Source organism: Lissotriton helveticus, chromosome 1_1 (assembly GCF_964261635.1).
Source record: "Lissotriton helveticus chromosome 1_1, aLisHel1.1, whole genome shotgun sequence".
In the NCBI taxonomy this organism is placed as follows: domain Eukaryota; kingdom Metazoa; phylum Chordata; class Amphibia; order Caudata; family Salamandridae; genus Lissotriton; species Lissotriton helveticus.
This window is the reverse complement of record NC_136057.1, coordinates 826,229,582-826,245,222: the sequence shown is the minus strand read 5'-3', so window position 1 is coordinate 826,245,222 and position 15,641 is coordinate 826,229,582.

The window sequence follows — 15,641 nt, the reverse complement described above, 5'->3', positions numbered from 1 at the left end:
GACGTCCGGTGATGTGGTGTCGAGTAGGTTCCATAGTTCAGTGGCGTGTTTGTGGACCGAGCGGGTGTTGAGTAGGATGCACTTCAGGTGGTTAGTGTCGGAGATCTGTTTGGCGTTTGTGGATTTAGTGTTTGTCCTGATGCAGTCGAACTTGCAGGAGTGGCAGGTGAAGGGTCCATGGGTATGTCCAGGGGCGGCTTGCTGGCAGTTTGGGAGACGGCCGGAGTTGAGTGCAGAGAGGGTTGCGGCGTCGTACGTAATTCGGGTGGAGTGGACTTTGCGGGGACCAGGGGGCCTGGCGCTGGGCGCGGTCCAGGCGCGGACGGGCGTAGACGGGCTTACCTTTGGCGCGCCTTCGGCGCGCATAGGGCGCGTATGCTGCACGTGAACGCTGCGCGTATGTTGCTCTGACATAAGTGGATAGTGGAGGGGGGCGGAGCGAGGGAGGAGCAGCTGGGAGGCAGGAGCGGGGTGGAGAGACGGGCTAGGAGGCACAACAACAACATGGCAGCAAAAACAAAAGCGAAACAGGATGAGATTGGGGCACAATCTGGAATATCGCTATGTTATGGGCAGTGGCACCGGCACAATCAGGCACAAATAATGTATACAAGCAATGCGAGCAATGCACAATTAATTATTAGCAGCAGTGAGCGGTAAAGCGCTAGGATACAAGCAATGCGAGCAATGCACAATTGATTATTATCAGCAGTGAGCAGTATAGCGCTACGATACGAGCAATGCGAGTAATGAACAATTAATTATTAGCAGCAGTGAGCAGTATAGCGCTACGATACCAAGTTGACCAGGGAGCGTGAGGAGCGACCGCTTCTGAACAAGTCAGGACGGTCACAGCGCTTAACCAAAACGGGACGATCCTTAACTTTCAGTGGGAGGGAGGAGCAGCTGGGAGGCGGGAGCGGGGTGGAGAGACGGGCTAGGAGGCACAACAACAAGATGGGAGCAAAAACAAAAGCGAAACAGGACGAGATTGGGGAACAATCTGGAATATCGCTAGGTTATGGGCAGTGGCACCGGCACAATCAGGCACAAATAATTTATACAAGCAATGCTAGCAATGCACAATTAATTATTAGCAGTAGTGAGCAGTATAGCGCTACGATACAAGCAATGCGAGCAATGCACAATTGATTATTATCAGCAGTGAGCAGTATAGCGCTACGATACGAGCAATGCAAGTAATGCACAATTAATTATTAGCAGCAGTGAGCAGTATAGCGCTATGATACCAAATTGACCAGGGAGCATGAGGAGCGACCGCTTCTGAACAAGTCAGGACGGTCACAGCGCTTAACCAAAACGGGACGATCCTTAACTTTCAGTGGGAGGGAGGAGCAGCTGGGAGGCGGGAGCGGGGTGGAGAGACGGGCTAGGAGGCACAACAACAAGATGGCAGCAAAAACAAAAGCGAAACAGGACGAGATTGGGGCACAATCTGGAATATCGCTATGTTATGGGCAGTGGCACCGGCACAATCAGGCACAAATAATTTCTACAGGCAATGCGAGCAATGCACAATGAATTATTAGCAGCAGTGAGCAGTATAGCGCTATGATGCAAGCAATGCGAGCAATGCACAATTGATTATTATCAGCAGTGAGCAGTATAGCGCTACGATACGAGCAATTCGAGTAATGCACAATTAATTATTAGCAGCTGTGAGCAGTATAGCGCTACGATACCAAGTTGACCAGGGAGCGTGAGGAGCGACCGCTTCTGAACAAGTCAGGACGGTCACAGCGCTTAACCAAAACGGGACGATCCTTAACTTTCAGTGGGAGGGAGGAGCAGCTGGGAGGCGGGAGAGGGGTGGAGAGACGGGCTAGGAGGCACAACAAGATGGCAGCAAAAACAAAAGCGAAACAGGACGAGATTGGGGCCCAATCTGGAATATCGCTATGTTATGGGCAGTGGCACCGGCACAATCAGGCACAAATAATTTCTACAGGCAATGCGAGCAATGCACAATGAATTATTAGCAGCAGTGAGCAGTATAGCGCTATGATGCAAGCAATGCGAGCAATGCACAATTGATTATTATCAGCAGTGAGCAGTATAGCGCTACGATACGAGCAATTCGAGTAATGCACAATTAATTATTAGCAGCTGTGAGCAGTATAGCGCTACGATACCAAGTTGACCAGGGAGCGTGAGGAGCGACCGCTTCTGAACAAGTCAGGACGGTCACAGCGCTTAACCAAAACGGGACGATCCTTAACTTTCAGTGGGAGGGAGGAGCAGCTGGGAGGCGGGAGAGGGGTGGAGAGACGGGCTAGGAGGCACAACAAGATGGCAGCAAAAACAAAAGCGAAACAGGACGAGATTGGGGCCCAATCTGGAATATCGCTATGTTATGGGCAGTGGCACCGGCACAATCAGGCACAAATAATTTATACAAGCAATGCGAGCAATGCACAATTAATTATTAGCAGCAGTGAGCAGTATAGCGCTATGATACAAGCAATGCGAGCAATGCACGATTGATTATTATCAGCAGTGAGAAGTATAGCGCTACAATACGAGCAATGCGAGTAATGCACAATTAATTATTAGCAGCAGTGAGCAGTATAGCGCTACGATACCAAGTTGACCAGGGAGCGTGAGGAGCGACCGCTTCTGAACAAGTCAGGACGGTCCTCCAGTCTGCTCCTCGGTCTGCCAGGATCACATCTAACGCAATTCAATTTTGCAACGTCATAAGACGATCAGCCTGAAGCTCTGCGGTAATGTAACCTATTGCGCCTGCAGTAACATTAATAGTGGTCTCGACCACTCGAACCAATTGCCTGATGTGTCGGCCCCAGAAGGGAAGAAATCCCTTGAGGAAATCCCCTTCTTCCTGGGCTGCAGTGTCCTTGGCGTCAAATATCCCTCGACTATATCTGATTTTATGGTGGTCTGATGGAGCCGAATACGTAGGGGGAAGAAGGAAGGCTACATAACAAGTTCCAGAAAAATTGGAAGGGAGCCAGGTGTAAGCTCTGTCCTTACACACAAGATATGTTCCCTGAGACGGAATCAATGGAGGGAAATCAGGGGACGAGATCATGTAGGTATGTAAACAATTCTGCTTGTTATCAGTTTTCTTGCTGTTAACTTGGAGACAAAGATTACCTTGATGGGGTACAGTCCATACTGGGGAGGACTCACCCTTTTTTGTTTTGTCACCAAGAGCAGAGACATAATGGGTAACATTCCATCCTTCATAGGCTTTCTTCTCATCCAGCGGAATTTTACCCTTTTCTACGATTTTAGCCATCACCACTATACCTTTGATCAAAGAGCTGTGGCTAAAATCCAACCCAGTCCCAGAAGTTTTTACAGGATTTCTGAGTTTGTTGTGGTATGCAGCCGAAAACATAGTCAGGTAAGCCCAAGCTGAACCTTCATATGAAAAAGGGAGGACCAGATAAGGTATTCCCTTCTGCGTATTATGTGGCATAAGACCGCACACCCAACAGTCTGTCATATTAATGGCCAACTGGTGTTGGTGCAATAACTGGATAAACGTATTATTCATATATTCAGCTCTCCTTATCTGTTCATGAGGGGGTAGAGTATGCATTTTATGTGAAAAGACAGAAAGACGAGAGGGCAAAGAAGTAGTAGAATTAACAGCATTTCTCGGGTGTAAAATATGAACGATCCATCCTATGCAGGCTAATAGAATACACAAAAACATAAAAATACATAAAGTTACGCCAAATTGACTACGCAATGGTTTGCAATATTTCAATCTCATTTCTTGTTTTCTATTTTCCCTACCTATGGTTGTTGTACCATCCATCTTTGTCTAAAAAAAACGTCGCTCACAGCAATCTTCTTCAATCACTGAGCTATGTATTTCTGTATATCCTGAGGCTCTAGCCACTTACTAAAAGAACAAAAAACAGGTTACAGTCGGAGTATCCTACCGTGACCCTGCGACGGAGATGGATGGCACATCTAATACTAAAATATCGCACAAAAAACCAAGAAGGCAAGAGATCAATATATATAAAAATGTCTTTTGAATAATAAGAAAAGTGTTCAAAATATTCAATTCTTCTTGTCAGCTCTCGACCTTAAGTTGTAGCGAGTTTTGCTCGGCACTGTCTGATCCTTAAACAATGTTTTTGGATCTGTAGTGTCTATTCAAAGGTGCGCAGGCACAGCAGCTTGAAGGATGTCGTCATCTGCTTTTTCAGATTGAGTTCCATAGATTTGAGCATCACTAAAGGGCACAAAACAGGGGATGGCTACAGTATCCGATTCTCTCATACCACTGCGAATCCACTGATCAAAGGGTAATGGAAACGGCACTTTTTTACAGTGCACACCATGCACCCAGTTTCGTTTGCCGACCACTTTCAAAGCCGTGCGGGTGACGAGCAAAACCTGCGTAGGTGTAGACCAACGAGGCTCCAAGTTCTTTGTCCATTGAAAATTCTTGATGCAGACCCAGTCACCGGGCAGGATGGTGTGACCTGGGTCCGTGGAGGCCTCTGGCAGAGCACTTTGTACCTGTTGACGAATGATATTTAATTTAGTAGTCAAATCATGCAAATAATCGATTAACAGACGGTATGGTATATCAGAATATTTTTGGGGGCGAGGGACACCCCAAACATTAGCTGGGCGTCCAAATACCACTTCATATGGGCTAAGTCCCATACGAGAGTGTACAGTAGTTCTGGTTGACAAGAGAGCTAGGGGCAAAGCATCTGGCCAAGCAAGACCCGTACTGGCTTGAATCTTAGCTAGTTTAAGCTTGAGTGTACCATTATAACACTCAACCAATCCTGCTGACTGTGGATGGCTTGCCGCGTGGAATTTCTGCCTGATTCCAAGACCAGAGCATACCTTCTGCATAATCTGACCCACAAATTCACTTCCATTGTCACTCCAGACAATTCGCGGCAAACCAAATCTGGGGAAAAACTCTTTAATCAACACTTTAGCAGTTGACAAAGCAGTGTTATCTTTCAAGGGGTAGGCCTCTATCCAGCGGGAAAAGGCACATACCACCACCAGAACATACTTAAGGTTGTTACATCGATCCATATGAATGTAATCGATCTGCAACACTTTAAAAGGATATGACGGGGAAGCAAAATGACCTGCTGGGGTTGGGGTACCCTTTCCTGGGTTATGCATTAGACAAACAATACAATGCTTAACCAGGTTCTCTGCACATTTTGGAATTCCTTCGTTCTGCCACACTGGAGCCAAGAGTTTACAAATGCCTTTTGCACTAATATGGGCTGGACCATGAGCCATAGTTACAACCGGGAATACATAAGCGTCCGGTAATAACCATCGCTGATGTTCTGACAATTCCGTCCAACAACCCGATAAGTCCAACATTCCTGTACTTTCTTTCCACGTTCTTAATTCTTTCTCAGTTGCTTCTCCCTGAATCGTTTTCACACTCTCAATCGTGTCTTCACACATTCCAACTTCCCTAACCCAATTTGCAGGACCTGCCACATACATTCGACTAGCTGTATTTCTAGCTGTAGTTCTTGCTACTTCATCTGCAAAGGCATTTCCACGACCCACATCATCTGTAACTTTTTTATGTGCGCGGCACTTTATGATTGCTATCTGTGCAGGTAAGGTAAGTGACTCAAGAAGTTCGGTCACTAATTAACCATGCTGGATTTTCGTCCCGTGAGAAGTAAAGAATCCTCTCTCTCTCCATAACCTGCCAAAACTATGAGCGACGCCAAAAGCATACTGGCTGTCCGTGTACACATTCACTCTCTTTCCCTTTTCCAACACACATGCTCTAGTCAAGGCTATTAATTCGGCTGCTTGGGCTGAATTATGTCCAATGCGTGCCATCTCAACAATAGTGCATAAGGTAGTAACAGCGTAAGCAGAAGTAGTTTCACCATTTGTGAGCTTAAAACAAGAACCATCCACCCATAGGGTCCCATCCGGATCCTTGAGCGGAGTGTCCTTCAAATCAATCCTACCTTTCGTCTCTTCTTCCGTTCGAAGAAAACAATCGTGTTTTTCTTGAACATCTTTCTCATCTGGCAGTGGCAACAGTGTAGCTGGATTTAACGTGTTACATCTTTTGATGTACACATGACTCGCTAGGAGTGTCAGCTCATATCCAGACAAACGAGCACTTGTGAGATGCTTTGTTCTGGTTCTGTTCAACAAGGTATCCACTGCATGTGGAACCATAACAATGAGTGTGTTATCCAACACTAATCCAGCAGATTGTCTGATAGAAATCGCTGCAGCTGCTGTAGCTCTGAGACAACTAGGCAAAGCTTTAGCTACTGGGTCTAATGTAGCAGAGAAATAGGCACATGGCCTCTGTTTATCTCCAAATGATTGTGTCAAAACTGATAATGCGCAACCCTCTCTCTCGTCAACATATAATGTAAAGGACTTGCTATAATCTGGGGTACCCAACACAGGAGTAGAACATAGAGCAGTACGTAGGTCAACAAAGCTTTTCTGACATTCATCCGTCCAAGGGAGCAGATGTGTCGTCTCTTTCAACGTTAATGCCAACAATGGTTTAGCCAAAAGTGAAAAATTAGGAATCCATTGTCTACAGTGGGAAGTGATACCCAAAAAGGCACGCACTTCTCTCTGCGTAGTGGGTACAGACATCTGTGAAATAGCATGAACTCGTTCTGGGGTCAATCACCTTCCCTCCTTCGACAAGAGATGACCGAGATAGGTAACCTCTTGGCGGGCATATTGCAACTTAGAGGGAGACACCTTATGTTGTAGAGCAGACAAATGATGCAACAATGCAACAGTCACTTCCTTACACACATCTTCCGTATCAGCAGCCACCAGCAAATCATCCACATACTGAATAAGGGTAGCGCCATGAGGCAAAGAAAAAGCATCAAGTTGTGCTTTAAGAGCCTTGCTATAGATAGAGGGGCTTTCACAATAGCCTTGGGGAGCTCTCTTAAATCTAAAACTTCGGCCTCCGAGAGAGAAACCAAAGATATCCCTACTTTCTTCAGCAATAGGAATACTAAAGAAAGCATTTTTTAGATCAATAACCGAAAACCAAGCTGCCAAAGCAGGAATCATTGTCAACAAAGCTGTAATGTCCGGAACAACAGGAAACTGTGGCACCACAATTTTATTGACTTCTCTAAGGTCAATAACAAATCGATAGACCGGAGGCTGTGAAGGATCAGTTCTCTTAAGGATTGGAAGAACAGGACTATTACAAACATTTCCTCTCGTTTCTTCAACCACACCTTTCTGAATGAAATCATCAACAATAGCCAAAAGAGCTCTCTCTCCATCCTTAGATATACGATATTGTGGGATGCGTGGCAATTTTACATTTTCCTTTACTGTAACAACGTACGGTGGAATCGCAAGACAACCTACCTCATTGGGGCCTGTAGCCCAAAGACTTTCAGGAGGAGAAAGCAATTCGGGCGGGAATTTATCTCGAGATAGATACATGGAAGACGTCAATTTCTTACCCAACGTTAAAGGCACACCAGAAGGAGAACAATACAACGTTGCATGTAGCCTTTTTAGTAAATCAAAACCTAGCAAATTCTCACCGCAACCAGTTATCAGAATAAGTGGAGCATTCAAATCATAGGGACCAATCGAAACAGGCAAGGGACAAGAAACCAGATTACGAACTGGGGCGCCAGAAAATCCTACAGAAGTATTTATTAAGCCAGACAAAGGTTCCCCAGGGAGTTTAGCATGCATAATAGAACTTCTCATCGCACCAGTAGTATTGATCGTGACATATGGCCCATTTTGATCTACTGGAATCGACACAACTCCCTCACTTCCTCCATGGCTGTCGTATTCGGTCAGAAAGTCATCAGTCCTATCATCGCAATAATCATCATTATAATACTGCGTGGACTGAACTCTCTGTTGATCGAAATAATTAGCAGCAGAGGGAACGGCAGAACGCTTTTCCTGAGAGGACACTCCTCGTCCTCTACCTCCAGATCCTGACTGAGAATTCCCGCGTCCTCGTGGAGCAGACATCCCATTATTACGTTGTAATAAAACCGGACAACTATTCTTGAAATGTCCTTCTTCCCTACAATACGCACATTGATTAGGACCCAACGGAAGACGTGGCGTGAAATACTCAGGTTTCTGAAACACTTTCTGAAACTGTGGGGGTTGAGAAAACTGAGACTGTGCAGAACGCAGAGGATAAGCTTGCTTTAAAAGAACCTTTGTTTTCAAATCCTTATTTTTCTTCTCTTGTTTCTCTTTCTCCTCCTTATCTCTATTCTCATAATACTGTGCGGTAGCCAATATTTTAGCCGGGGAAGAGACAGCCCATGCACTTTCAGAACTCTTCAATTTATTGGACAATTCAGGAAGCAAGTTATATACAAACTTGTCCACAAACAACCGCTGTCCACCCTATGTACTCAAATCCTGACCACTATGGTCGATAAACGTTTCTTCAAAACGGGTGAAGAAATCCGACACGCTCTCATCTTTCTTTTGCTTGCATGCGGCTAGCTTATCCCAATTAACTCGCACCGCGGGCATCATAGTTTTCATCAATTCAATTATTCTGCCTGGTAGGGCCGTAATCAGATCGTCGGGTTTCGTACCACCCACTTGACCCGCATCAGCGGCTCTAATAGCAGCCCAATCACCACCTAATTCAGCATTATGATTTTCCTTACGAATCCGTGCCCATAATGCTTGTGGAACAATATTCCCAAACAACATATCGATATCGGCCAAATTCCTAATACAGGCGTCAACTGTTTGGGACAAATCCTTATAATATCCCGCTGGATTTTTACACGGATCTGGAAGAGTTTGTTTAAGCGCCAATACCTCAGATTTCTTCCAGGGTTCGTGGACCCATATACGCTGAAAATGAGCAGGGACAGCAGGCGGACCCACCACCGTGTCCCTCCATACCGGGGGAACTTCACGCATCGGATAGATCTTAATGCCTTTGGTTTTTGTAGGATCGGTCTTGGAAAGGGACAAAGACAAAAACATTGTCCGAAACGCAATGAGTGCATTCACCGCGTCTTCGACACATGGCCCTACGATAAAACCTTTATCAAAGTCGGCTTGTAATTGCAATAGCTCTGAAGGGACTGTGTCTAACCCCATATCCTCCCAACCTGTAATAAGAGTCTGACACATAACATTAAAAACATATCTCTGTGTGGGCTCTACCCATTGGTGAAAAGAACTCATAATATCTTCTGTACTATATTCTAATCCGCTCTCAATCCATTTACGAGCGAGGGAACCCAAAACTACTTTCTCATCCAGAAGAGGAAGTTGACAACGGGATTGTCGTCTAGAAAAAGCCGGAGACAAATTCAAAGATCCGAGAAGAGGAGAAAAGTAATTGGAGACAGCATCAGCTAATCTCCTACGTGACGTAGGGGAATCCCTCGAGAGAATGGGAGGCAATACAGATGCAGAAGGTAATGAAGACTGAAATGTAGATGGCTGAGGAACGAAAGTGGAAATTGGTAGAGGTGGGGACTGAATCGTAGGCTGGGAAGACGGAGTAGAAACAGGCAAGGAAGCATTAACGGGTTGAACCTGTTGCTGAATAATCGGCAAGTGAGCAGCCACTGGTTGAGCAATAGGAGGGAGCAACAAAGGTGCAGTAGGATTTTAAGCATAGGGCGGAGGAGAATTCAATAAACAAGACATCAAAGAGTCTTCTTCTAATTCCTTATTTTTAACCAAAGGGGAAGTATGCAACACCGGATAGCATCTATCTATCGCCATACGATGCTGTCTTTCTGATATTTCATTCGCACCATCTGTTTTGCTATTCTTGAACTGTTGAGCAGCCTCTATAATGGACATATTCGGTGCTTTCTTATCCCTTTTCGCTTGCTTAATTTCTTTCTGTTTGGCTTCTTTACGCCAGAGGTGGAACGAGTCAAACATCGCCGGCCGGGCTTTTCTGTTAAACAGGATTGTTTCCAAATTATCTAGTATAGCGGAGTCAAAACTACCATTTGGGGGCCATCTCAAAACTCCACTATTTTTTGTGTATCGGACCCACGTCTCAGTGAAAGTAATGGGACCAATACCATGTTTAGAATAGAGCTCATAAGTGGGAATTCCAACTGGAGGAATCGGACACGAATCTTCCAACTGGGAATCCCTCGTACAACCTAAACAACAAATTCTTCTGAACTTACTTAACCCAGGCATCGTTACTTCTCTAGTCTATTCACAAACAACAAGGGGTATAAATCAATAAAACAGTACAAACATACTCACCCCTTGGCTTCAGTAATTGCAATGACTGAATCAAAACCCAAAAAGCAAAACAAAACAAAGGATTGTGGGAGCGACCCACCAAATACTTAACTATGGATCGTCCTACACCAGCGAAGGTCCGTCTATCGTCTCGCTTTACCAAACATCATCAGAAGGGTCCAAGGCAGGGCGACAGTCAGGGCAGTAGTCTTCAGTAGCCGTCGGAAGGGAGTAGCCGCGCTGTCAAAGACTTTCGGTCCACTTGCGACATACAGGCATCCTCCAGAATTTTCTTGCGGGGCTCCTCACGACCCTCGGGCCTAACCACTACCTCTGAAGTCGTCCCACTTTGGGCACCAGTTGGAGAACCAAAGCCTTAAGGCCCGGTGGCGCAGGGTACGCCTAAAATCCCCGGGATTCACCTGCCTTGTCAAATACAGAGACACGGACTCTTCGTCTGGCGTAGAAGAAGGTATTTATTAGCTGCAGCTAGTACAGTGGTCTTAGAAGTCGTCAGTATAACGAGGTTCAAAAGAGACTGCCACTTAACTCCGTGGCGCACAGGTTTATATATGGTATAATACAATGCAAAATACGATCACACAAGAGCACGAGACATAAACAAATGTTACAAACAATGCTTTAAGCCCAAAGTAACTCAAGTTTCCCGGTTGTGTTTGTTACCCGACCCCTTGTGTAAATTATCGAGTGAATCCACACAATTCAATTTACAAGCAGAGAAATCACAGATGTATGTGTTAGAAGAACAGTCGTGAAACAGGAGAATACATGAGACATGTAGTGAAGGACAGCAGATAAGATAACCTGGAGGAAAGAATGGTGTGAGCCAACAAATAGTCTGGACGGGGATTTTATCAGCTCAGACAGGAATTAGTGTACTCGGCCAGACCCTGACACTCATAGGTAAACATAAGCAGAGAAGCCACCTGACACGTGAAGGTGCAGGAAAACGACAAAAACATTGCGTTCGCCGCGCTGCCTGAGTGAGGGCAACACAAGATGGCGGCGATTACAAAATGGAGGCTGAGTACGTACAAATTCGTAATTTACAGAACCTCACAGGGTCGTCCGGTCGGGTATAAGTGCCATGAATGATGGCTGCTAGATGCTGCCTTACCCAGTAGGGAAGAGGATGAGACTTCCAGTTATTTTTATCCTTCCTCAGCCTGGCCAGGGGCTGGAGTGGGTCCCGAGCATACCAAAGTGATGGGTCTCAGGAGAGAAAAACCCTGAGATACCTTGAGTCCGCTATGTTAATTTGTACAGGGCAACCCTTGCGGGGAATAGGAGGCTCTCCTGCCAGAACAAACCGCAGGACTTACTCCAGTTAATAGAATATCTGGAATATCTGCAGAAATTTGCCAGTATGTCTAAGACTGCTATCAGGAACTTTCTCGGGGAGGCCAAATAAAGTTGGATATTATCCGCATAGAGTGAAATGAGGTCTTCCCACTCCGGGGATCAACGCAGTCCCCGTACAACTGGGTCCCTACGTACCCATGCCGCCAGTGGCTCTAAAGCTAAGGCGAACTGCTTGTCCCACTGCTAAGTTCAAAAGTGGCTGACTTTTTATTGTTAAACTCCACTTACGCCAAATGTTTAGCATATAGGAGCTGTACCCATTGTATATATTTTGCGCCAAACCCCATTTTTCCCAGTACTGCCCAGAGATATGGCCATTCAATGGTGTCGAAGGCCATGGTAGCATCCAGGGAGACTATCATGGCTAGTTCTTGGATAGTGGATACTCTGCCCAGTACCCCATGGACTCTAAGCAAATTAAGAGCTGTATTACGGTGTTGAATAAAACCAGATTGGTCTTGGTGGACTAGATTCCCAATCACAGAGACCAGACTGTTGGCCAGGAGCTTAGCCAGAATCTTTGGCTCAGCATTCAAGAGAGAGGTTGGCCTATACGACGCACAGTCAGTTTTGGGTTCCCTTCCTTGTGAATAGTGATTATGGTGACAGTCCTCTAATCTCTAGGGAGTGTACCTTTGTCTCTGGATTCTTCAAACATGGACCGCAGATGTGGGGCCATTTTGTCCGACCGAAGTTAATGTAATTCGATGGGAAGACCATTGGGACTGGAGGCCTTCCCTGAATTTAAGGATCTGATCGCTTTCTCTAGCTTGTCATTCGATATTGCACTCACTGGAAAGTCGCAGTCCTCTAGCTTGGGAAGTGCAATGTCCGCTAAGATTTCCCTGGAGCAATCTACAGTATAGGGAGCGATGGCAGAGTAGACAGTACTAAAGTGGTCAGCAGACATGTCCACAATGTATTGCGGATCCGTGAGAGGGTTGTCTCCCTCATCACGGAGTTCCGGCACTAGCCTGCTTGCCCATTATTTTTTGTCAAGCCAGGCAATTAATTTACCTGCCTTATCCCCTAGGTCGCATATCCTTCCCTGTTTATTTCTTTCCAAGGTTTTGGCCTGTTTGGTCGCTAATGCTCTATATTCCTGCTGTCGGAGCTTCAGATAGTGGAGGTTGTCTGGTGTGACTTCCAATTCTAGGTCAGTCTCCAGGCGACTAATCTTAGTCTTGATGCTAGCGATCTCTTTTTGGTTTTCTTTCTTCGCTCCGGAGATCAGAGAAAAGGCTTGATTCCGGATCACTTAAAGACCTCCCACAACATCTGAGAAGAGGGCACTGATCCGTCATTTTCTATAAAATAGTTCTCTATGGCTTTGGTAAATTCCTTGCAAATTTTAGGATCCCGTAGATACCATGGGTTAATAGGGGCTACTCTTCCCACCTGCTTATAGTTCAGAACTAAGTGAAGCCATACCGGCTGTGGCCAGGTGTTTAACTCATGTATGTGTGTGGCCTGAGATGCAGGGATTAAAAAGTAGTCTATGCGAAAAAGGCTCCCATGCGCCCCCGAATGAAAGGTGTGCTGTACTGTACTTGGGTGATAGGTCCGCCACCCATCCACCAACCCCATGGTCTCAAGGAACTCAGGAAGCCAGCCCACCTTTGATCCCACCTCCCGGAGGGATATCGGTCTAGTTCGCCCGAGACCACAGAGTTAAAGTCACCCCCAAGTATTAACAGGCCCTCTGGAATAGCAAGCCGGATATTTCCAAGGTCTCTGAAGGTGGTGGCTTGTAAGCCAGGTGGTACATAGATTGACATGAGTATGATGGGGTGTCCCTCCCACATGCCTGAAACCTCAATGTATCTACCCCTACCATCCATCCAAGTGGTATGTACTGCAAGCAGGGAGGATTTTCTCATCATGATACCCACTTCCCGGGAGTTAGAAGTGAACCCTGCATGTGCTAACATGGTGTAACCCCATCTATCATGGCCTTATATTCATTACCAATCAGGTGGGTTTCTTAAGGCAATACAATATCAGGAGCCTGACGTTTAATGTATTATAAAACTACACTGCGTTTTGATTTTATCCCCCAGCCCATTGACATTCCAGCTCAGAATCTTAACACCTTTGTCCAACTGTGTAGCCATGATGGAGTAGGAAAGGTCATTACGTCCTTTGTGAGCAATGTTGTACATGCTGCTGATGCAAGAATACAATTAAAACCAAACAAAGTCCTACCTCTCAACAACCCCCACCCCGCTGCCCAGGCACTCTGCGCGTAGAATTGCCCATCGAAAAACTTGCAGAGTGACTGTCTCCCTCGTGAAAAACTAAAAGTAGAAGCAAAGTGGGGGTGGAGCACTTTGTTTCCCTGCCCCCAGCTGACTTAAGTGTACTTCCCCAATTGAGATACATGTGCCAAGTTCGTAGGAGTCCACAGCTGTAGAAAACCCAATAACAAGAAAACCCACCACCCGGCCCAAAGCACCCAATTCAGGTTAAAATGTAGACCCATCCTCGTCCTCAGGGAAGCTGCAGAGTTCCTCCCGACTTCCTTGTTTTCAATCCAGTCTGCTGCTGCTTCCGGATGATCGAAGAACCAAGTTCTCCCCTCCGCCTCGACTCGGAGACGCGCTGGGAACAACATTGATTGTTTCAGGCCCCTCTCCCTGAGATCCCTCTTCACCGCAAGGAACGTGCGTCTCTGTTTTTGCATCCTCTGTGTGAAGTCCGGGATAAAGGTAATATCCACATTTTCGTAGCGGAAGGGGGCCCCCATCCTGGCGTTCTGGAGGATAACATCTCTGTCACGAAAGTTAAGGACTCTAGCCAGCATCGGGCGCGGGGGAGCGTCCAGCTTGGGGTGACCACCTGGGACCCCATGGGCCCTTTCAATAACAAAGAATTTGCTGAGGTCTTTAGGTTGCAGGTGCTTCAAGGTAAGATCTCCAACAAAGAGGTCGGGCACTGTCCCTCAGCCCTCTCCGGAACTCGAAAAATGTGCAGGTTATTGCCCCGGAGGCGCCCTTCGTAGTCGTCCAGCTTTAGTTCTGTAAATTTACGGAAATTCTGAAGTTCTTTGAACTCTCCTTGGAGCTGCGTGACATCCCCAGTCAAGCTGGTTTTGGTCATTTGTACTTGTTTGACCTTCTCATTTAGTTTAGCCAAATCAGCCCTAATGAGGTTCACATCAATCGCCATAGTGTTCATTTTGTGCTCAAGGGTGGTTTTGACACCAGTAATGGCGTCCATGACATCCTTCAGCAACAATTCCTGATAATCTTCACCCTGTTAACCCAGGGAGGAGCCTCTAGACTATCGATTCTGTAGCATGTCCTTGGGTATGGTGTAGCGGTCCAATTTGTTGGACTGTGCTGTTTTAGACCATCGGGTCTCCGTGGTCTTGCTTCCGTCCATTGTGCCAATATGAGTCGGTACAGGCCTTTCCCAGAGTCAATCCAGGCAAATGGAGATTTCAATTGTATAGGCCTGACCTATGCATGTCCTGCGTGGCCACGGGACACCCGCCCGCCCTGTAAGTGATGCCAGGGTATGTCACACTGCAAAAAATGCCATAGGCTAGAGCATGCTGCACCTCCTCTTCCCTAGCCGGGGTCTGGGCCTTTTCCACTGGCTCCTGAGCTCCGACGTTCGTCTTCTGCTGAGTTCTGCCCCTGTTCAGGAGGAAAGGGGCATTTGTGCACTGATTGGAGCAGGGATGGTTCAGCCGGTGGAGGGGGGATCTCCCCTGTGCCCCAGTTCAATAGTGATGTCCCCAAGCCCCCTTCACCTCATAGCACCTCCAACTGGGTCACACCTGGCTTCCACTGGCCTCGAGGTCCAGATCCAGGGTGCCCCAACGTGATTCCTTTTCCCCTCTCTGGGAGCATGCAGGTGTTCGGCTTCCTCCTCCGCTGGTCTAAGGTAAATGGCGCCCAAGTCGGGCTCCCCAGCCCAATCGCAGCCTTCTCTCCGGGCCTCCGTGAGTGCTTGGTTCTGATAGAGACCAATCTACGTGAGGAGGTCATGCACGCCTCTCTCGGCACAGGACA